The sequence below is a fragment of the Eublepharis macularius genome, chromosome 7 (genome assembly GCF_028583425.1).
Source record: "Eublepharis macularius isolate TG4126 chromosome 7, MPM_Emac_v1.0, whole genome shotgun sequence".
NCBI classification, from domain to species: domain Eukaryota; kingdom Metazoa; phylum Chordata; class Lepidosauria; order Squamata; family Eublepharidae; genus Eublepharis; species Eublepharis macularius.
Genome location: NC_072796.1, coordinates 85,307,504 through 85,332,056, shown reverse-complemented (window position 1 = coordinate 85,332,056; position 24,553 = coordinate 85,307,504). Strand labels below are relative to the sequence as shown.

The following is a 24,553-nucleotide window of genomic DNA, read 5'->3' as shown; positions in this document are numbered from 1 at the left end:
CTGCTGTAGGTAAAAGGTAGGAAAAGGGGTCAGGACCCTTTCCAGTGTTGTTTTGGCTTTTGATAGAGGATTCATTAGGGTCAGACCCAGCAGCAAACATCAGATGACTTGATACAATAAGACTTGCATGATTTACCCAAGCCTGGCTGCTTGCTATTGTTCAACAGCTATTGTTCAACAGCCCCCTCCCTCAAACTGGTGTAGTGATTAGAGTTTCAGAATAGGATCTGGGAGACTCAGGTTTGAATCACTACCGTGCTGTGGAAGTTAATTAGGTGACTGTCACTCTAACCTTCCTCTCAGAGTCAAGAAGATTAACATAAACTGCTTTGAATCCCCATTAGAGATGGGCACGAACTAGAAAGAAAAAAAAACAGTGTGGTTTGTGATTTGTCGCATTTTACAAACCACGAACTTTCACGAACCTGCCCCGGTTCGTGAACCGGTTCATTTGGTTCATGAAAACATCACATCCAGGTCAGCAAATTGTCACTTTTGGGTCAGCAGAAGGCCACTTCCGGGTCAACAGAAGGTCTTCAGGAAGTCCATACCCCGTTGCCTAGGGAACTGATTGATCGGTGCCAGGCTATCTGCAGTGACAAACCAGAAAATGAACCAGCCTAAAGTTCATGGCAGTTCATCAGAAATGGGCTCTGACAAATCGCTAGTTCACAAACCACAAACTGGCCCGGTTCGCAAACCCCGAACCGGCCTGAACTTTGGTTCATATTTTGGTTTGTGCCCATCTCTAGTCCCCACTATTGAGAAAGGCAATATATAAATAAAATGAATTAATAAATATAGATGAAGATAAGCAGATAAAAAGTAAGTTGTTCAGTGGGTTTGAAGAATAAAAGGATATCGGGAAAGGTGAACATATGGAGGCAGCCAGATGAAGGAGGGAAAGAGAAAAAGTGTGAGGAAGGAGATACAGGAGAAAGTAAAGTACCACCCACAAAGCCCTTGCAGACTCCCCATCGTGCAACTGGGTCTGGCCCAGCTGGCACCATGCAATAGGTCCATATAGGAGAGCTGCAGGGGAGAGGGAAGGGAGAAAGGTGGAGACAGGTGGCAAACAAAGATGGGTGGGAAGAAGGATGCAGGAAAAGGGGAGAGGCTGTGAGGGGCAAGGAAGGGGAAAATTACATGGTGGGGGAGGGGAAATTAGATGTCCTTGCAGATCCCCACTTCTCTCTATATATAATTCTCAGTATGGCAAAATTTGAGGATGCTTAAATCCAGAAATTGCATGGGTAGACATGACATATCATTCTATATACCTGAGGAAATTCCCACGTTTGCAGAAAAATCTGAAATAAAATAACATTAGGGGGTTAAATCTCCCCCAAAATAATAGAAACATATACCCTCTACTGGGAACATTGTGGGAGTTGCTAGGTAACCGCTACAGTACTGCCAACCTTCCAGCCTTGCTTTGTTTCAGTAAAAATCAGGGAGATAGGCAGAGCTTTCTAGTGCTGTTTTGGCCAGGTGGCCCAAAAATCATTGAAAGAGAAGCCATAGGATGAAGTATGATGTTTCTGAAGTTAGCTTCAGGATTGCCATTGAGGGGCAACCTGCTTCTATTGCTTCCCTCCTTCCCAAATCAACCCTGCCCGAAGTAGCTGGATTTTGAAAGGGGAGGGATATGAAGCAACACAGGTCTTCTGGGCTGGGATGCAGAAGCATTCCTTACTGCCTCTGAGGTGCTTGGAAGTTGTCTGAGTTTGATGGGGACATAACCAAGTCTGGAAAATTCATTCTTTCCTCTGTCTTATGGAAGGGCAGATGGGAAGGGGGTGAAAAGGACTGGGATCTGGGAAAGAAGAGCCTTTAATTAGTTGAGAATAAATCCAATGCCAACAATTTTTATAAATATAGACTTTGTAGGATTGCTAGGCAGCTCTCAAGCATTGTTTTAACCAAATTTTATACAGGCGAAGCCCACTTTGTATATCTCCCCAGTGTTTAATGAGATTTTGGGGGTGGGGGGGAAGGCAGATGAAAAGGGACTGCATTTTAAACTGACTGACAGTAAAAATGTTTCATTATCTGTGTTGTTGCTGTTTGTTGTTGTTTATGTTCTTGTTCTTCATATGTATCCCCTCCTCCCACCCCAAATGCATTTTTCAATGGGAAAAACTACAGGACTGTATTAAGCTACTTTTTAAAAGCTTGTGATGAAGAGTGCCCTCAAGTCATAGCTGACTTATGGCGACCCCTAGTGGGGTTTTCATGGCAAGATACTAACAGTGGTTTGCCATTGGCTAGCTCTGTAGTCCTGGTCTTCCTTGGAGGTCTCCCATCTAATTACTAACCAAGGCCGACCCTGCTTAGCTTCTAAGATCTGAAGAGATCAGGCTCACCTGGGCAATCTAGATCACAGCTTTTAAAAGCTTATATTTTACTATATTATCATTTCCCCCCTGCAGTGTACTCCATATAATGTTAATATGTTGTTGTCATGTCTGCACCCATCCATGCCATTTATGTTTCTCTGATCTAATATATTGATCTCATGCATTGATAATATGATTGTGCTTTGTACTGTAGTCACATAATCAAGTACCAATGTTGACCTGCTTGAAAATGAAAGTGCCTTACTCCCAGAACAAGCAACAGTTATCTCTGAAAGTATGCTCAGTGACCTTGCAGCTGTAATGTAACTCTTCACAGGGAAAAGAGGGTGTTTTGATTCCTTGTAATTTTCTGCCTTTCTCTGTCCAGACTAAGCTATTGTGTTCTCATGGAACTTTTTAGGATTTTCACTAAATGTTAACTGCTCAAAGGGAGGGGGGAATAGTGCTCCTTATATCAATAGTGCATATGCTTGTATACTCATTCCTGCCAACCTATCCCATCTATGGATGTACCCATGAACTTAATGGATCTCTAAATAAAGACTTTTTCAACCAATGCACTGGAGTGCTTGCTGTGAGGGGTTTGGGGATCTATCTGCCATGGACTGCCATCCCTAGAACTGACCGTTGTTGCTATGCCCCATCTCAAGACTTACCTGACGGGGCCCATTTGTGGGCTGCAGAGTAACAGGGTGGACACAGGCCGACCTCTATTTCCCCAGGCCCCAGCAGCTTCCAGTGGCCTCTTCATGGCTGTTCAGATTTCTGGGCCAGCCAATTACTAAAGGGCGGCCAGGTTGGGGGAGGCTGCTAGTACACCTGGAGTTTGCAGTCTTCAGTCAGGTCTACCAGTAGCGGTTAAATTCCTGAGTAGACATGGGAACGATCTGAATTACGATTTCAAAAAAACCCCGATTTTGGCGTTTGCACCATTGTGACTCAGCTAATCAGTTCCGTCCATGGCAACCGATCCAGCAGTCGAGGGTTTGCTTGTTCGGGACTTGATCGGATATATCGGTTTCTCTTCAGAATTGCAGACACTCTGGTACCAGTAATTTATTCCCAAGGCAACGGAGCCAGGGGAATGAGCTGTGTTTGCCCTCCTTCTGTCGCCCTCGAAACACGAATGGAAACCCAGCTTTCCTTGATTAGCAGGCTTCCTTCCAACCACGGAGCAGCAACCCAGGGGAGGGAGGGGGAAGGGGGTGTTCTGAAGCCATGGGCACAAAGGAAAGGCAAAAGGCAGCGTGGGAGGCTGGGAGGCTGCCCACGCCGTTCGTCTTTCCACAGGACAAGGGGCGCGTGGGCAAGCCGGCCGCCCCTTGTCCTGGGGAAAGGCAAAAGGCAGCGCGGGAGGCTGGGAGGCTGCCCGCACCGTTTGTCTTTCCCCAGGACAAGGGGCGTGCGGGCAAGCCAGCTGCCCCTTGTCCTGGGGAAAGGCAAAAGGCAGCGCGGGAGGCTGGGAGGCCACCTGTGCCATTCGCCTTTCCCCAGGACAAGGGGTGCGCGGGCAAGTCAGCTGCCCCTTGTCTTGCGGGGCAGGTGAACGGCGCGGGCAGCAACCGAGCCACTTGTGCTGCCACCAGCTCTGCAGCACACTGGGACAGCCGGCTTGCTGCGTGGGGGGGGCGACCTAGGATCATGTGTGTGTGTGTGTGTGTGTGTGTGTGTGTGAATGTCCCCTCCCTCCCTGAAGGGATGTGGCTCATCGCCGCCTCCCCCTGCCTGCTGGGCCTGGCGGCCACTGCCACCAACCACTATTCCTATATCGCTGGAAACAGCGGGGCGCCCTCCCACTTTGGCCTTCCCGATTCCGTATTGGAAATGGGACTTGATCGGTTAGAATCAGTGGCCTGGGTTCGGCAGCAGCCTGGATCCACGAACGGCTTAATCGGTATTTTTTGGGGGGATCATGCCCATCTCTATTCCTGAGCCGGCCAGACCTTGCCATCTCTTGACTTTTGACTGGCTTCCCAGACTTGGCTAAGGGTTTGTTTCTTGGCACTTGGTGTGGTTGATGTTTCGTTCATGGAGTAGTATTTGGGTTCTTCATACAATTTTGGCTTTGGGCTTGTTTCTATTAGCTAAAGTTGTACCTTTGTCACAACTTTAGGTAGTGGCAATTTTGGCACTGAACGTAGATTCTTTTGTCAGGATCTGCCATGCTGGGGGAATGTAGCCTGTGTAATGCCATATTAATTTCTGTAGTTGTTTAGTCTCTCTCCCCTCTAGGTCCCTTCAAGTATATTTCCATGGGAGAGGATGCTGTGTCTTATCTGTTTTCTTCTTAGTCGACCTTGATGAACCAGCATTCCCACAGAGAAGCTGCCTGCTATGTGAACTCTGGGGGGAGGCTGGGATTTGAGACTTTGAAGTGTACCAACTTTCATTTTGTAACTCATTTCTAACAAAGCTTTGCTCAGCCAGGATCTGCTTGGTCCTGGAATGTGGACATCTGGACCTGAATGCTGTCTTTCTAATAAAACCTTTTGAAATCATAAGACCTTGTCTTCTTGCAGAAGGGAGGAAGGCAGACTCTAGCCAAATGGAATGCCATAGCCTGACATTTTGTTAGGAATCCTTTGTTTTTCCCCAACGCCTCACCCAGGGAGGATGGATACCAAGGAAGACTTGATTGATCTGTCTAACCCCGGCCCGGAGGATGGGGGACTCCCAGACCAGTCTCAGATGGTACCCGCCAGTGACCCTGAGACTGTGCCTGATCCTAATAATAATGCCGTTCCGGATGGAGGATCGGAACCTGTTCCTGATCGCGAGCAAGCTTCTGACAGCAGGACGGAGCCTGTGCCAGACAGCGAGACGGAACCGGCCTACCCGACCGAAGGGGGTGCCTGGCTGAAACTGCGCAGAGTTCCTGGAGAGGATCATCTGATTTTGCTACCGACACCGCGGCAGTGGGGATCCTGGCCTTGAGAGGCTAGGGAGAGGCGCGCAGGCACCATGTTTTTCTGGTCGATGATAGACGTGAGACGAACCGTTGGGTCGACGGAGCCAGAGGGCCCGAGCATTGTGTGGGATTTGACCAGGTCCACCCGGAAGGAGCACGGGTCAGTACCCAACCTTGGTATAGGTGGGACACAGAGTCTGGTCGCCTGGAAGAGTGGGACCCCTGGGGGGGAACCCAAGATACCCAGGACTGGGAGACTACGCGACACGAGCTCATGAGTTGGGACTACATGGATGTGAATTCAGCCAGAGCCTGGAAGCAAAGCCACATGCAGCAACTGGAGAGTTGAGCTCAGGCGGTGGACTCCGGAATCTCAGTCGTCACCGGCCTGATGAAAGCAATACTAGCCAGCATGACCGTGGAGGAGCAGTCGTTGCCAGGGGGAGGAGAGGAAGGTCCCATATGACCATGGCCCAGGGACCATGTCCCTCCGAGGTCAAGAGAGCCGTTGGAGTTCAGTGGCAGCGGGGAGGATGGAAGGTCGGATGGAGTTCCGTACTACTATCATCGGATGGAGGATAGAAAGGGGGCAATGGAGGAAGACCTAGCCCAGGCCATTTATCTCATCGGCGAGTTGGTTAGGGAGCAGCGTGAGGCGTGAGCAGCGGCAGCAGCGGGACAAGTAGCAACCCCGTCCGCTTCAATGCTGTCGGCAGCGCAGGGCCAAGTCCCGCTGGGGACCTAACCAATCCCTGGTCCAGGCGCCCTGAGCCGACCACCACCGCTGGCCCTACTAGGCTCTCTTCCTCGGCTCCAGGCAACACCAGCGGCACCAGCGCCACAACCGCTACTACCGCAACAGCTCCAGCATCCGCCTCCACCTCAGCAGATGCCAAGCCAAGTAGTGCAGCCGCCACCACCTCCACAGTTGGTGATTCCACCACCTCCTCCCCAGCAGATACCACCACCTCTGCCTCCTCAGTGAATTCCACCACCACCACTTCCGCTTCAAGTGCAACCTCGACAGGTAGTACCCCAACAGCCGCCGCCACCGAGGCAACCACCTCCAGTGCAGCCCGCGCTGGTACTGCCTGGACCTCAACTACCCCCACAGCCGATCCCGGGTTTACTTCCACCGGGTCTGCCGGGGCAAGGCCCGAGAGCTCCACCACCTGGAGGCGCACCCAGACCCCAGCCGCGGGGGGTTATAGGACATGTACCCCGACCCCGAGGTCTGATGCAGGGCCCGGCACCTGTGGGACCCCCTCCGGCTCCATGGCTGGTGCAGCCAGAGTACCATGGGGATGGATTAAACTAGAGGCCACCTTCAATGGTGATACACAAAAGTTGGGATTTTTCGTGGTCCAGGCGCTGCAGTTTTTCAATCGTTGGGGATACCTGTTTCCGTAAGGCAGCCAAATGGTACATGACTTTGTATGATTCGGGAGCTCCTGAACTGGACACACTGCAAAGTTTCATCTCTGCTTTACGAGCCCAATATGAGGATCCACTAGAAGAGGATCATGCCCCCATGGAACTACAGATGTTGCGACAGGGGGCACAACCGATCAGAGACTATGCTGCCAAATTTCATCAATTAGCAGCCAAATGCCCCCACTGTGAAGAAGGAACCAAGATAGTAATGTTTAAAGGTGGCATGAACTCCAGATTATTGGATCGCTCCCTAATGCAAGACAACCCACCAATGCTATTGGGCTGGATACAATTAGCCTGTGAAGTAGAAAATTGCATTCAACAGGTGAGGCTAGTAGAGCACAACAAGCTATGGGGTCAAGAAGAACACCTGTAATAGCCAAAGGGGGGCAAGCAGGTCCTCCAAGCTGCAGAGCGCGAGAAACTCGTTGGCAACAAGGATTATGCCTCCAATGCAGCCGAAGTGTACACTTTGCAGTGCAGTGCCCATTCCGTGCACCAACCCCCACCGCCTTTACTCCTGCGCGCCCAACTCCAGCACCGAGGGCAAACTGCAGCCGAGGGGTGCAGAAGCGAGGCCAACAGGAGAAGGGCCTAGAAGTGGAGGAAGTACTTATGGAGTTAGATATTCAGCCCGCTGAAGGTGAGGAAGAACCCCCTAGCCCCCAGTTGGGAAACGAGATGGATCTGTCGTGAAGGGACCTGAATGGCAGATCAAAGAAGAATCCACCCACAAAGAAGTGAGAGAGAAAGGGTCTGTATTGTTTCTTCCGGTTATATTGCTGAATCCCAAGAGGGGAACTCTTATATGAGTAGAAGCCTTAATTGACTCAGGCTGCTCTAGAGACATTATAGCACCAGCACTGGTAAGCGGATTAGGTTTGGAAACCAGAGAACTAGAAACCCCCATCATCTTTGAGCAAATGGACAGGTCTAACATGAACCCGGTAAGCCTTGAAACAGAACAAGTACCTACCGGCATGGGGGAGCACTGGTAAAGCAGATGCTTCGTAGTCAGTCAAGCAGCCAAATATCCCCTCATTTTGGGCAGCCGTTGATTATGGGATCATAACCCGTATATAGACTGGGCTAAAGGCATTGTCATGTTTAATTCAAAATATTGTGAACAACATTGTTGGCAAGTGAAGTGGGGGACAAAAAAGCCACCCCGGATGGAGGAGGCTCTTCTAACTCAAGAAGAAATCAACCGCATCCCAAAGGAGTATAGAAACCTAAAGCAAGCTTTCAGTGAAGAGGAGGCAGACAGCCTGCCCCCCCATCGAGCCACAGACTGCGCAATAGAGATAATTCCGGGGGAAAGTCTACCAAAAGGCAAACTATACCCCATGAGCCCATTGGAAAGAGAAGAGCTGCGGAAATTTATAGACAAAAACTTGGAAAGAGGCTTCATTCGTCCAGCGAATAGACCTCATGCGGCACCAGTACTGTTTGTTAAAAAGAAGGATGGAGGATTAAGACTGTGTACCGATTTCAGAGGAATTAATGTTGTCTCAGCAACCAATGCTTATCCCATCCCATTGATTCGAGATCTGCTCAACGTCGTGGCTCAAGGTAAGATCTTTTCAAAACTGGATTTAAAAGATGCGTATTTCCATGTTAAAATCAGAGAAGGAGATGAATGGAAAACCGCGTTCAATACGCCATTAGGACAATATGAATATCTTGTCATGCCTTTTGGCTTACCTGGCGCCCCATCTGTGTACATGTCCATGATCAATGAAGTATTGCACAAATATTTGTATAAGGGAGTAGTCATTTACCTTGATGACGTGTTAATTTATTCAAAAACAAAAGAAGAACATGTGAAATTAGTATGTGAAGTGTTAACCACCTTAATGTGCCACAAGCTCCCTATTAAGCTTTTCAAATGCGAATTCCATAAAAAGGAACTGGATTATTTGGGATACCGCATATCAGGGCAAGGTCTAAAAATGGATCCTGCACAGGCCGTGCGGGACTGGCAGACTCCCTCCACACATAAACAATTACAATCCTTCCTAGGCTTTGCCAATTTTTATAGAGACTTCATTGAAGGGTTTGCCCAAATTGCCATTCCCCTTACTGATCTATTGAAAACCAAGGGGAAGGGAGATCAAGCGAAAAAGCCTTCCTTTAAATTGGAATGGAGCCCTGCTTGCCAACTGGCGTTTGACAAGCTCAAAGCCCAATTTACGTCTGAACCAGTCCTGCAGCACCCCGACGAAAACCGGCCCTTCATAGTGCAAGTTGATGCCAGCGATGCCGCGATTGGGGGGGGGGTGCTCTTACAGAAAGGGGAAGATGGGAAAGCCAGACCATGTGCATATTTGTCCCGTAAATTTTCGGAAGCTGAACGACATTGGAGCATGTGAGAGAAGAAAGCATTTGCTGTAAAGGTGGCGCTCACAGTGTGGCACCACTGGTTGGAGGGGGCTAAGCATCCGTTTGAAGTATGGACTGATCATAAAAACCTGGAAGCCCTTAAAAGCCCCAAACAACTCAACGCGAAACTGCTGCGCTGGGCCAAGTTCTTCTCCAAGTTTAACTTCACACTCAACTTTCTTCCGGAAAAAACTATTTTTTTAGCAGATGCTCTATCACGCATGCCTCAACACCATAGCAAGAGGGAAGAAACCATTGACACTGTCTTCTCCCCCCGTCAGCTAGGAGGTGTGGCCACCATTCACAGCCAAACGGCCAAAGCCCAAACGGAAGAAAAGGGGTGGAGAGCTAAAGTGAAAAGCGAGGTGGAAAAGGAAGGGGAGGGAGCAGCCAAAGCAAAAATGTCTCAAACGGAGGAGGGAGACTGGGTTAAAGATGACAGACTGTCATCTGAGACCTGCCAGCCTCAGAAAAGAGGTCCTGCACCAGTGTCATGATGCCCGTACCGCCGGTCATTTCAGTTACTTAAAAAAAACCCATTTAATACAAAAACAGTTTTGGTGGCCAGGCATCAGAAGAGATGTGTCCCAATATGTCTCCTCTTGCCCAACCTGTATAAGTGCTAAATCAAGAAAAGGAAAACCACCAGGACTCTTACAACCCTTGGAAACTCCCAATCGACCCTGGGAAGTGATATCCATGGATTTTATTATAGATCTGCCTCCCTCTAGGGGCTGTTCCTGTATATTAATGGTTGTGGACTTATTTTCAAAACAAGCACATTTTATCCCATGCACAACCATCCCAACGGCCAAGAAACTAGCTGAAATATTTATGAAACATATTGTAAAGCTACATTCTTTTTCATGTAGAACTGAGAAAACTGGAAATATGCATCATGATTCATTTTATGTTCCTTTCCAGGCTTTCAACTGAGATGAATGAAACCATTTCCGTTTCGTGTCTTCATTTGTACCAGATGCTTTCTTTATTTCCACCAAGTAGACTGTAGGTGAAGCTCTATCAACAATGTAACATGGTCCTTTCCAATTTGGAGCTAAAGGATGCTTCATTTTTGAAAAATCCCGGTACATCACCTTGGATCCTATTTCCCATTCTATGGATCATCTGCTTGCAGTGTTTCTAAATCCAGTATAGGAGGAGGTAGCTTTTTAGCCTTTGACCTTGTGGTCATAGCTACCTTTTCTTCCTCCCTTGGAGGTTTTGATCTAGCAATTCGCTTTGCTAATGCTTCTGCCTTGTTATTCCAGTGGGTTTCTTTAGAGTTGCCTTTCTGATGTGCTTTTACCCACATGACTTTGATTTTTCCTTTCCAATTCTCAATACATCCAGCAATTTCTCTCCACAAATTGGCATGCGCTACTGGTTTGTCATCTGATGTACGCATGTCATGAGACTTCCAAATAGGTAACCATACTAAGAGCGCTTGCTTTATCCAATCTGAGTCTGTGAAAATTGCAAGGTTCTCAGTACTAGCTTCTGTATTGAACACTTCTTTTATGGCATTGAGCTCTGCAGCTTGAGCAGAGTGTGGTATCACTATTCCACCCTTTTCTAGTCCATCATTTACCCTGATGCAGCCGTAGGCTGTTTTTGGGGTTCCCTTCTCATAGAAGCAAGTCCCATCTGTGCACCAAACCTGGAAATTCTGTTGTAGGGCTGCTTCCATTGAGATTCCTGATGTTACAGGCCATTCTATATGTTTGTACTCAGGTAGAGGGCAATCGTGTTCCGTCCCTTGAATGATTAATCCATAGGGAGCAGGAGATATCACCTTCCCTTTTTCTATTTGGATGCCTCGATTAATGATTGACAGTGACCAAGAGGCAATTCTGGCATTACTTATGTGGCTGTCTTGGATCTTGCCAGAGACTATATACTGCAGGGGGCTGTGAACTGTTTGAACGATGACCTTACTTTCCCCAAGTATGTATTCCCAATGTCCCAGAGCCCAAAAAAGAGCAAGAACTTCTCGTTCACAAAAGGTGTAGTTCTGTTCTGCACCTCTAAGAGGCCTAGATGCATAAGCAATAACTCTTTGTTTCCCATCTTGGGTTTGAGTCAGTGTTGCAGCTATTGCCCTATCAGTGGATGCCAACTGTATCTTATATGGCTCCCCCATTCGAGGGTATGCTAAAGTTGGTGCTTGTGCCAAATCTTGCTTCAGCTGGTCAAGTGCTTCTGTGTGTTCTGGACCCCATTCCCTTCGTCTACCTTTCTTTAATAGAGCCCACAAAGTACGTGTCTTATCAGCAAAGCCTTCTATGAACTCTCGAGAAAAGTTTAACATTCCCAAGATGGCTCTAAGAGAATGAGCGTCAGTGGGGAGTGGCAATTTTCCTAAAGCTTCCACCCTTTGTGTATCTGGAGTCCTTCCTTCTTGGCCTAAGTGTACTCCCAGATATTTAACCTCTTGCTGTACCAGTTGTGCTTTATCCCAGTTAATTTTGAACCCTGTGTCTTGCAAGAGTTGTAGGACCGCCCTAGTTGCATCATGTGTGAACTGCAGACTCCTCCTTGAAATTAAAATGTCGTCCACAAATGAAATGACTGCCCCTTTGTACTCTGAAGGGAGTTTCTCTAACATCTGCACCACGGCGTTGTGGCAGATTAAGGGAGCAGAATGGAAACCTTGCGGGACACGCGTGTAGGAATATTGTTTCCCTTTGAACGTGAATGCAAACTTGTACCAACATTCCTCAGCCAATGGGATGGAGTGAAAGCAATTTGCTATGTCAATCACACTGAAGTACTTTGCTCCTCCTGCTATGGCTGCAATTACCTCTGGGTAATTGGCTACTACTGGAACGGTAGCTGGTGTAACATTGTTCAGAGCATGAAAATCTACTACTAACCTGTAAGTTCCATCCTTTTTCTTTACTGGCCAAATGGGTGCATTGTTAATGCTTTCCATTTGAACTAGAACTCCTTGATTTACTAGAGATTCTATAATCTCTGCAACTGGCTCCTCTGCCTGTTTGGGAAAAGGGTATTGCCTCTGTGGCTTCGGATCCTTTCCCACTATTAACACTTTTGCATCTATTTTTCCACACTCATTTCTGTTTTTGATTCCCAGCTCAGGGAATTCTTTTATCCATTCCTCTTTCCCTTGAGGTTTTATTTCCTGAGGTTCCTTTAAAGCACTTGTTTTCTGTACTGAATAAATGGGAAGAGAGATGTCTCCCCCATCAGGTATCTGCCACAGGCAATCATTGGACAAGTCTACCACCAACTGGTGTTCTTTTAAAAATGGGTTCCCAATGATTCCACATTCCTGATTGTTAGCTACACAAAATTCTATCTCAGTTTGCAAAGATCCTATCTGAATGGGACAAAGATTCATTACTTTAGCAGAAGAATCATGTCCTGCAAATCCTGTCAACTGTATTTGGTTTGTTTCTTTCGCTGAAAAATCTTCAGGCACATGTTCAGGGCTTAAAATGTTGACAGATGCTCCCGTATCTAACAAGATAGAAAGAGGCTGTTTCTCCCCCTTCCCCAGTCTTGCCTCCAAAATGGGTCTTCCCCAACGATCATATGTCAAATCTACAATTCGTTTTGGGTACTCCTGGAGAGGGCCCCCCTATTGCTGCTTAGAGGTAGAAGGGATAGAATCCTTGGGCATGGAAGAAAGAGGACTCTTACCTTTCAGGACTCTTGCACATGCTTGTGGTGCTGCCTTGTTTTGTGCCAATGCACAAGCTGCATCCTCTTGCTGTTTTATTATTTCTGCCAAACCTTTAATCAGTTCAGTAGTGGGTTTCCTGTCCCATTTCTCTCTTGGTTCTCCAGCTTCCATCAATTTTTCCCATATCCCAGATCTAATTCCTTCATTCCAATCCCATCTTGGTGGTCTTGGAGGACATTCCCAGTTTTGCACCCCTGAATCCTCTTGAAATCTCCTAGGTGGTGCATTTCTTCCCCCTCTAGGACTAACCCATGCGGTGTTAGGTCTGAAATTACTTCCTGAGGTGTTTGTGTAATTGTTTCGAGGTGGACTGGCCCTGAAATTATGCTGCTGTGTGTCTGGTGCACGATTCCAAGGTCCATTGTTAGAGAAAGTTACATTATGCAAGACCCCATGTTTGTCTTTTCCTTTTTTGTTTTCTGCCTTTCTGCTTTCCCTAAACAAGTTTCCTGCATTTTTGATTCTTTCCAGGAGCTCTGGATAAGTCATGGGTCCAACAACAATTGGTCCTAAAATCATTTTTGTTTGAACATTCAAGCCATCTACCAATTCCCGTTTAAATTCTACCGTATTAAAGTAGGGTTGGCCGTGAACAAGACGGACAAGGTCACTAGCGATTCCCAAAATTTCCTTACGCTGAATGTATATCTCGGGTGATTCATCTGGTTTTTGTTCCTCCTGGTAATATGCCTTTGAAATGCTTCTGCCAGGCATTAATGCTTTTACACAGCTGGCAAAAAATCCTCCCACACTTTGAACTCCATTAGTTGCATGAAGATCAATAGTTGCCCAAGTCTCCGGGTCTGAAGACTGTCTAGCAATTCGTTTTATGTCCTCTAGGGCAAACTCTGGGTGACGATTGGCCTCAAAAAGTCATGACAAAACTGTTTCAGCATTTAAAGGGCCAAACTTCTTTGCTGCTGCTTGTAATTCATTAAATTTCATTGGGGCTACCTCATCTATTTGATCAATTGTGGCTTGGCCACCGTTCCGCTGTGTGCAGACTGATCTTCTGAATACAGGCTCTACTGGGTATGGAACTTCAGTATCACAGTCTTCTCCCATCTCTTCTAGTACTGCTTGTGTGTTTTCATTACAAATACTTTGGACTACTTCCCAGATTTCTTCCTCACAATCTACAAGATTCGGGTCACATTCAGGGAAAGAATCCAACCCTTCTACAACTGCAGAAATCAATCCCCTTCTTGCAGCTAAAGCATTTTTCAGTTTCTGCATATGTTCCCGGCATTTCTTATGCTCCTGTCCTTCCATAGGTGGCTTGTGTCCTGTGATCACACAATTTGCTGCTTGAGTCTCTGCTATTTTATTTGTTAGGGTAGACACTCTTTTTTCCGCTTGTTCTGCCATTTCTTTCCAGATTTGGCAGTCTGCCTCCTTTTGCCTTAAGGCTGCGGAGTTCTGTAAATTTTGAGCCACTCTATCAAGATTTGCTTAAATCCTGTTTGTCTTTCAAGTCCTTAATTTGGTTCTCTTGATCATTTATTTTAGTCTTGCACTCTTGAAGTTTATTATTTTGCTCTTGAAGAGTTAACCACAGTGTCCATATTCCAAATTTATCTAACTGCTTTTTGTTTTTGGTCAAGCTTTTCAGTTCTTTAAAGGTTAAACTTGCAGCGTCCAAAGGATTATCTCCCTGGAACATTTTGGGTTTCAGAATATCGATTTTCCCTTTCTTCTCTACCCATTTCTGCAGCGGATCTTTATTTACGTTCTTGCCTTTCTTTTTCCAGGTAAGCAATTTAGCTTTCTGTGACTCTGGTTCAACGGATGTCTTATTCCCCATGTTGCTCTAATGGTTAACTTTTTATTGTTGCACAATCGTTTGCTCTCTTTTCCCCTGGGTTTCTCTGTCAGTTCAAAGATATGCACGCCAATTCTCCACCAAATCTGTTAGCTTTGCCCTTTTGCCAACAGCTTACTATGCTAAAGGGGGGGATCTTTAGTATACCTTCAACTGAGTCAGATTTTTCCAAATGAAGAGAGAGCAAGGATACAACACAGGCCTGGACATAAATTTCAGTACGTTTTATTCAAATCATTTTGCATAGGTTACATAGACTTTAAGTATCGTGGTACAACATGGTCTTAGCATTGCAATAGCTTGATTAACAATACAACAAGAACAAGGCATAGTAAATCATCTTACCAATCCTGGAGATGTCCCAGAGATTCTTGTTGATGGAAAGAATGGGAGAGCGCTTTACCAATCTGAAAGGGAAAGGAGAGAGATAGCAAGGAGGTATTCCTTCCTTTCTCTCCTCCTAGCTTCTTAGACTCCATGATTTTCTTGCTCATTTTTATACAGTTTTGGCCTACATCATCCCATTCAAATTCACCAATGAGATTCTTCAGAGTCATTCCTGGCACTGGAAATCACCTAAAAATTGTAACATTTGCAGAATTTGTGCTGAGATCGTGACATCTGTAAAACGGTCAGGTCATTCTGATCCCTTAATATTTGTTATCATTACTCATATGAATATCATGTATCAGCAAAAATCCCCTAGATCTTAGCTTATTGCCACGTTTCCATTCAAAGGTTCATTTAGACTCCATTTTATTTGGTTCAGTATATCCTCAGTTCCTTCTGATTAAGGCCTATGTGATTGATATATGTATAGTGATTGCTGAGTTATTTCATGTAGAGATATAGTGAGATTGATTGAGCTGTGAATATATGAATATATGTATGCATGTATGTGTGTTTCCAGCAAAACAATCATGTGGTTAGTGTCAGTGTGATGTTATAGTCAAGGCAGTGTTTCTAAGTGACTTGAACTAGTATTTCTGTCAGTTTGACTGTTAGAATTTCCTCTTGAAACCAAAAGCTCTTTAAAAGAATCTCTCTTGCTGTGGATTTTCCTCATTTTCTCTCTTTAATTGTGTTATCATGATTGCTAGTGTGTGCACAGTGTTTTCCTTCTTCAGGCATAAGAGTAGATGTGAAAGTTACTGTGTTTTAACGTCTTTGAATCTTAAAAGTCAGAAAGATTGTCCGTGTGAAATTTGTCAGCCCCCCTTCTCTTCTCCTAGGCTCTGTGACATGTCTGACCCAATTTGGCTCTCGTCCAATTATTGATTTCCGTCTATGTCCACAGAAGCTAATGCAAACATCGGCAAAAGCAAACAGTATTTGTCCCTCTCTGTTCAGAGAACATGTCATTTGGAACGGTTACAGTAAAACAGTGAAGAATAATATTCTGGTGCTTTCCATACTTGAAAATGGAGTTCAGGATTATAGAAAATAGGCTGGCTTCACTATACAGGAATACAACATGTTAAAGGTTTTCTATTGCTTGGCTCAGTCATCAACCAAAAGGGAGACCGCAGCCAAGAAATTAGAAGGAGATTGAGACTTGGAAGGATAGCCATAAAGGAACTAGAAAAGATCCTTAATCCCAAGGAAGTGTTACTGGAGACCAAGATAATCCATGGTATAGTATTCCCCATTACTACATATACATGTGAAAGTTGAACAGTAAAGAGAGCTGAAAAGAAGAAAGTTGATTCATTTGAAATGTGGTGCTGGAGGAGAGTTTTATGGATACGACAGACAACTGAGTTCTAGATCAAATCAAGCCTGAATTCTCCCTAGAAGCTAAAATGAATAAATGGAAGCTAGTATACTTTTGTCACATCATGAGAAGACAATAATGCTATGAAAGTGGAAGGCAGTAGGAAAAGAGAAAGATGTAATATGATATGGATTGATTCAATAAAGGAAGCCATAGCCTTCAAGATCTGAATGGGGCTGTCATTGATATAAGTTTTGTAGGTCATTAATTCCTCTGTTCAGAAGCAACTTGACACATAACACATTCAGTATTAATTCTGCGTTAAAATTTTTAAACAGAAGTACTAAGCTAGCAGCAGACTGTGCTCATATTAATCATAGAATCATAGAGTTGGAAGGGGCCATACAGACCATCTAGTCCAACCCCCTGCCCAGTGCAGGATCAGCCTAAAGCATCTCTGACAAGTATTCATCCAGCCTCTTCTTGAAAACTGCCAGTGAGGGGGAGCTCACCACCTCCCTAGGCAGCTGATTCCACTTTTGAACTACTCTGATGGTGAAAAAGTTTTTCCTAATATCCAGTCGGTACCTTTGTGCATGTAGTTTTAGCCCATTGCTTCGCGTCCTACCCTCTGCTGCCAACTGGAACAGCTCCCTGCTCTCCTCCAAATGACAGCCTTTCAAATATTTAAAGAGAACAATCATATCCCCCCTCAACCTCCTCTTCTCCAAACTAAACATTCCCAAGGCCCTCAGCCTTTCCTCGTAGGGCTCAGTCTCCAGACCCCTGATCATCCTCGTCGCTCTCCTCTGCACCCTCTCGATTTTGTCCACATCCTTTTTGAAGTGAGGCCTCCAGAACTGCACACAGTACTCCAGGTGTGGCCTGACCAAGGCAGTATAGAGAGGGGCTATGACCTCCTGCGATTTTGATGCTATGGCCCCTTTGATACAACCCAGGATTGAATTAGCCTTTTTTGCCACCACATCACACTGACTGCTCATATTCAGTTTACAGTCCACTCTTACCCCAAGATCCCTTTCACATATACTACTGCCCAGAAGTGTATCCCCCATCCAGTATTTGTGGTTCTCATTTTTGTGGCCCAGATGTAATATTGTGCACTTGTCTTTGTTGAATTGCATCCTATTCACAGCTGCCCACTTCTCCAGAGTATTCAGGTCTTGTTGAATTTTAATTCTCGGGTGTTTGCTACCCCTCCCAATTTGGTATCATCAGCAAATTTAATGAGCAGCCCTTCCACTCCTTCATCCAGATCATTGATAAAAATATTGAAAAGTACCGGGCCCAAAACCGAGCCCTGCGGCACCCCACTGGACACCTCCCTCCAATCTGATGAAATGCTGTTGACCACCACTCTTTGAGTGCGGTCCTCCAACCAGTTCCCTATCCACCGAACTGTCCTATAGTCTACTCCACAGTCTTCCAGTTTGCCCATCAGAATGTCATGGGGGACCTTATCAAAAGCTTTACTGAGATCCAGATAAATCACGTCAACAGAGTTTCCCCGATCCAGCAAGCTGGTCACTCGATCAAAGAAGGAAATCAGGTTGGTCTGGCAGGATCTGTTAGGAACAAAACCATGCTGACTTCCCCGGATCACTGAGCGGTCCTTCAGATGCTTACAGATTGATCCCTTTAAAATCTGTTCTAATATCTTCCCAGCAACAGAAGTCAGACTCACTGGCCTGTAGTTTCCCGGGTCATCCTTCCTCCCTTTCTTAAAGATTGGGATAACATTCGCTCTTCTCCAATCTTGTGGCACATCCCCAGTCCTCCAGGAGGCCTTGAAGATGATGAACTGGGGTTCTGCAAGTTCTCTGGAAAGTTCTTTCAGCACTCTTGGGTGCACCCCATCCGGCCCAGGGGATTTGTATTCATCCAGTGCAGCCAGATGCCTCTCCACTACCTCTCTGTCAATGTCAATTAGCCACTCAGGTGTCCTGCCACATTTTCTACTATCTCTAGATGTGCCTGAGTTCTTCAGGGAGAAAACAGAGGCAAAAAAGTCATTAAGCCTGTCTGCTTTTTCTCTGTCCTGCATCAGAGTTTCTCCATCTATTCCCAACAGCGGTCCAATTGCCTCTTTTACCTTGTGTTTGCTTCTCACATATCTGTAGAAGTTTTTCTTGTTGTAGCGAGCCCTCCTGGCCAGACCCAGCTCGTACTGAGTTTTGGCCTCTCTGATGGCTGATCTGCAGTACCTAGTAACCCTCATATACTCCTCTTTAGAGGTCTGTCCTTCTCTCCATTTCCTGAACATTTCCTTTTTCTCCCTTAGCTTATTCTGGAACCCTCTGTGCATCCACATCGGTTTCTTGGAGCCCTTACCATGTTTCCGTCTTGCTGGGATAGTGAAGGCTTGAGCTTGCAAAAGCTCATGTTTGAGAATAGCCCACCCTTCACTCACTCCTTTTCCTTCCAGCACACTCCCCCATGGAATGACTCTCATCAAGCCTCTGAGTTCATCGAAGTTGGCCCTACGAAAATCTAACCTATGAGTCTGGCTACGAACTTCCTTGGCTCCCCACAGCAAATGGAATTCAAGAAGGACATGGTCACTTCCCCCTAAGGTCCCCACCACCTTCATCTCATCTACCAATTCTTCCCTGTTGGTTAATATCAAGTCTAGTATGGCCGAACCCCTTGTAGCTTCCTCCACCTTTTGAAAAAGGAAATTATCGGCCAGGCAGGTCAGGAAATTGCGTGATTCATGACGCTTTGCTGAGCCTGTCTCCCAGCACACATCAGGGAAGTTGAAGTCACCCATAATTACAAGGTTCTGATATTTGGATACTCTGCCAACTTGTTCAAAGAGGGCAGCATCCATTTCTTCTCACTGGTCAGGTGGTCTGTAGCAGACTCCAACAACAATACCCTTTGTCCTTCCTCCCCTTATTTCTACCCATATACTTTCCACCGGGCTGTCCGCCCCATTCTCCATAACTTCTTGACAATCAAGCCCTCTCCTCACATACAACGCCACTCCACCTCCTCTTCTACTCTTCTGGTTTTTCTTGAACAACTCATACCCATCCACTAGCACATTCCAGTCATGGGAATCATCCCACCAAGTCTCAGTAATTCCTACTATGTCATAGCCCTCTGTTTGCAATAGAAGCTCAAGCTCTTCTTTCTTATTGCCCATACTTTGGGCATTGGTATATAAACACTTGTAGCCTTGTACCTTTGTTTGACCTTTCCTACCCAGGTGGGTCCCCACTGTGTTCACTTCATCATTGAAGTCGCCATGTCGATTGTCCCCTGCCCCTTGCGGCATCAGTTTAAAGCTCTCCTGATGAAGTTTTCCAGGTTCATTCCAAACGTTTTCTTCCCTGCCCTTGAGAGGTGAAGCCCATCATGTGCTAGAAGGCCTTCTCTAAGAAAACCTATCCCATGGTCCCAGAACCCAAAGCGCTCCTGCCGGCACCACCATCTCAGCCAGCGATTCACCTCAAGTATGGTCCACTCCCGGCGTGCTCCTCTTCCTGTGACTGGAAGGATAGAAGAGAATACCACCTGAGCCCCCAATATCTTCAACTGCCTTCCAAGGGCTTCGTAATCCTCTTTAATTCTTGCAACAGTATTTGAAGCCATGTCGTTCGTTCCCACATGAATCAGCACAAACGGGTACTTATCAGCAGGCTTGATGAGTTTTGGCAGCCAGTCGGTAATATCCTGAATTCTGGCTCCCGGCAAGCAACACATCTCTCGGAATAGGGGATCTGGCCCAGAGACATGGCGTTCCATACCCCTGAGCAAGGAGTCCCCGATGACTACCACCTTCCGTTTTTTTCCACTTCCATGAGGCCCCATGTCTTCTGCACTCCCTCTTCCAGATCTTTGTGGTTCTCCTTCCACTGTCACCTCTGTCTCTATCCCTAGCACTTCAAAGTGATTCTTGAGCTCAAGTGGACCAGAGCATTTTCTTCGTTGATGCCTTCGGGTTTGTACTGTAGATCTGAGAGGAGGCTCAGAAGGGAGATCAGCTCTTTCCCCTCCTCCTTGACTTTCCTCTTCTTGGCTGTGCGGAGCCCCCAGGCTGTTGTCAATAAAATCCTCTCCCTCCTTGATCTCCTGAAGGGTGGTGATCCTTTCCTCCAGGCTCTGAACCTTTTCTTCCAAAACTCTGACCAGCTTACACTTCTGGCAAGTGAACTCTGTCTTCTCCTCTGGGAGGAAAACAAACATGGCACACTCCATGCAGGTGACTGTGAAGGGGGCTTCAGTAGACATGATTGCCTTCCAAATGTACCTAGAGTACTAGCAGAACCAGTATACGAGCAGAGTTTCAGGTCCCCCAGGCAGATCCCCAGGCTAAGAGCCACAGGGCAAGAGCCCTTTGGCTCTCGCCAAAGGCTCGCGCCTCTGGCGAGGAGGAGCCTTTTGTTTCAAAAGGTGCCTTCCTGCCTAGCCCAGCAGGGCCCCAGGACACTAGGGGGCGGGGCTTGTAACCACGAGCAACAGCAACTGGCTGCAAACAACAGCAATTCACTCAGCCCCCAACAGCCTCACACAGAACTTAACCAGAACCACTCTCTAGCAAGCTACCCAGAACCACTCACCCTCAGCTTCTCACACAGTAGCTAGGAAAGGCAAAAGGCAGAAAGACAACAAACCCTTACCTTCTAGCTTCAGCTCTCCACCATGTGCTCTTGCCTCAGCTCAGGTGCTTCTGCTCTGCCTCTGGCGAGGAGGAGCCTTTTGTTTCAAAAGGTGCCTTCCTGCCTAGCCCAGCAGGGCCCAGGACACTAGGGGGCGGGGCTTGTAATGTTGCATGGTGCTAGATTAAACTGTTCTCCTTTTAAGGGCTAAAGCATTTTTAGAACTATTATATTTAATAGACATTGGCCATCATTTTCTTGGTCTTATGTAGAAAGCGCCCTGACCTGGATAGCCCAGGCAAGCTGGATCTCATCATATCTCGGAAGATAAGCAGCGTCAGCCTTGGTTAGTAATTGGATGGGAGACCTCCATTGCCTGCAGACAATGTCTGTTAGGCTCTTGCAATGAAAACCCCACCAGGGGTCACCATACGTCAGCTATGACTTGACAGTACTTTCTGCCATCACCATGTAGAAAGCAATTCCTATGAAGGCTAAGGAAAAGTACTAGGGTTGCTGATATTTAAACTGAAGACCTCTCTGGAAAAATAAACTAGATTGTCTTTGGTAAAATTGTTCAAGAACAACCCTCCAATACAGCTATTGATTTATGCCTCTTTTACTGCTGTTTTACATTTCAGCAATTGTAAAAACTGTAGTTTTCTAATTTCAGCCAAAACTGGAATGCATGATTCATGCACAATTTATTCTTCCTCACAGGAAAGGAAGAAATTTCAGGCCTAAAACGGTTCTGAATGAATTCAGTAGTGTTTTAATGAATCTGAAACGGACTTCTTCACCAATCATATCATCCAGCAATTGAGCACTTCAGATATGAAATAGAAAAGGATAAGGTATATGCAGAAGGAGATGTATATAAAGAAAAACTTCAAAAGGTTTTTTTGAGGATCACAGGTATTTTTAATATAATAACAATGATGACAATAACATCAGGACTTACTCTACTTCTACTTACTCAGTCTTTGGAAACAGTCTAAATCAGACAATTATCTAACCTTTTCAATGTGGACACTTTCTGAATAATTGTGTCCTTTGGATACTTCTCACACCATTTTTTTAAGGTATACATTTGAACACTAATTGTTTTGTGTCTTGGGGCAGGTATAATGCTCTAGATCTCAATCTAATCCATATTCTTATTGGCAGTGCTATTGTGACTGACATATTTGGGGGTTTTGTCTTGGTGTACTATATTAAAACACTTGGGAAAAGCCTAGAAAGCTGTTTTAATACCCTTAGGTATTGTGGTTTGGATTCTCATTACACAAGTAGAATTATACACTGAGGGCATACTTATCGATCCCAAATCCTGTCTTGCAGCTTATTGTTCTTCCCATTCTTGCCAACTAATATTATTTTAAAGCACTATCATTGTTTTAACTTGGAGGAATGTTGGAGCTGCTGCTGTTTAGCAGTATAATTTTAAAGCCATTCCCTAATAAACTCTCTATAGACCTTACAATAGACATTAATATTTAAATAGTCATACTATTTAGCTTCAATTTTGAAGTAAGAATGTATGATCTGAGCCAAAAATATTTGGGAATCCTGAATTCTCTCTGGTGACCTAAAAATCACCAGTATTGCAATTCCTAAATAAGCCCATATAATTTCTGGTTAAATTGGAAATGATAAATATGGTATACCCAAGAATCCCAGATTTATTTAGGATTTCCAAATATTTTTGGCTCAGATCATACATCTTTACTTCAAAATTCACCAGCTGTCCCCCCCCCCTTTTCACTGTTCCTTGGGCAACAGGAGGGGAGATGAGTGGGGCAGCTTTCACTGGCAAACGGGATTTGGTCACTGTACTCACTCTTTCTTTCTTTCCTCAGTGGCCTGCATTTTAACAACTTTTAAAAACCACATTAGCAAGCATAAATGAAATCTAAACTATGAAAATCAAAACTCAGTTCTGTTGGGTTTTGTTGGTTCTATTTTCATTAGGAAGCTTTTGTCCACTGGTTGCTCTTGTGTTTTTATTTTCCTAAGGCTTCTATGCCCTGCAGAAAGCCTTGGATTTCCCCCCCAGAGGAAACAATGGAAAGCAGCTGGAGCCGTCTTGTTGGGCACAATGGTCCAATTAACATGAAACTTGGGCACTCTTTAGTGGATGTGTAGCAGTAGCAGTACATTTTTGGTATAGTTCGCTTAAAGCCCCCTAGAAAGATTTTTCCATAGGGAATGATGCAGCCAAATGTATTTGGATTCCTGGAAAAAAGAAACCTGAATACTAAACTTCTATTTTTGGTCCAAATATTGGGAATACTTATTTATCAGATTTCTAATACCTGAATATGAAAACTATTTTTTTTTAGTAGTTACCCCTACTAAGGAGTCTGCCTGGTTTTCTACCAGCCCACAGTTTACATGATAGATATCAGTTCTATAACTCTGTGTCCATTTGGTAGATTTGCCCCTTCATCTATGTTCTAGTTTTGGTTGCCTAGCCTTTCATTTGAAAGTATTAAATGCATATGCATGTTCATCCCGCATCTTATTCTAAAATAACCTCAAATATTTAAAAAAGTTTTAAAAGGGCTGTAGCCTGGGGTATGGAATGTGTCTTGGTGATAAAATAAATGCTATCCAATTAAGAGCCTCCACAGACAGCTTTTGCTGCAAATTAGTAGGACATTTTTTCTAAACATAACCCTGAGAAGAAAAGTTACATTTGTACTGAATGCCGTGATAATGCTTCTAAAATGTCAAGATGATGATGATGATTAATTGTTGTTTCTATTATTGTATAGATAGCACCATTAATGTGGATAGTGCTTTATGGAGTCAAACAAATCAAGTCTCTAGACCAAGTAGCTTATAGTGTACAATTGACGTTAAAGGATACCACCAAAGGAAGGGAGAGAGACCATGGCAGGAAAACAGGAGGAAATAACATGCATTAATGACTATCATACCTGCTTCATTTCATAGGGGAGGAGAATTAAGGGATTATACTAAAGGCTCTATAGGATATTTGTTTATCCTCAAGTTTGTTGGCTTTAAAAAGGGTAAGTAGACATTTTCAGTCATTCAATTACTGTACTATTAAGATTTTTGGAACATACCATGGGTGTTTCCACACTGCTTACCTTCCCTCGGAACGACCTGGAACATCGCGCAAAGAACGCGGAAGATGGCGTTTTCTCACGTGAGATTTGTGCGATGTGTATTGGGCCCATTCATGTGACTTCATTTATTTTTCATCATGAATTTGAATGCATTGAAAATTACCTTCTGGAAAGAGAAAATGTTTGCATGAACCAATCCTGAGTTTACTGGGTTTAAAAAAAAATGAAATATTGAATTGTTTTCAGTGTGAGCTCTGACAGTGATTTCTTACATTTTATCTTCCCCCTGCTTAGTTTCTGCCTTATCCCATCTCTTTTCTTTCCTACCCTTTTGCAGATAAACAAGCTAGAGGCTTGCCTCAGGGAGGAAGGGTGCTTGGATGGTAATGGGATTCCATGGAAGGAAAACGAACACTGAATGAAAGAAGGCTGCATTGCTTGCAGCTATAAAGTATGTGTTACTGAATGTTCTCTCTTGGATATAAATCTTTCCCCCAGTACTAT

General features: G+C 45.2%; 1 protein-coding gene across 1 annotated transcript in view; it reads right to left on the bottom strand.

The window, feature by feature from the left end:
- LOC129334090 (uncharacterized) overlaps nucleotides 1-13,230 on the bottom strand; it is a 39,293-nt gene extending 26,063 nt beyond the window's left edge. The window contains exon 1 of the transcript XR_008597470.1: nucleotides 12,751-13,230. The gene's annotated coding sequence lies outside the window, so the exon portion shown is untranslated. The remainder of the gene's footprint in view (nucleotides 1-12,750) is intronic.
- Nucleotides 13,231-24,553: the final 11,323 nt, after the last annotated feature.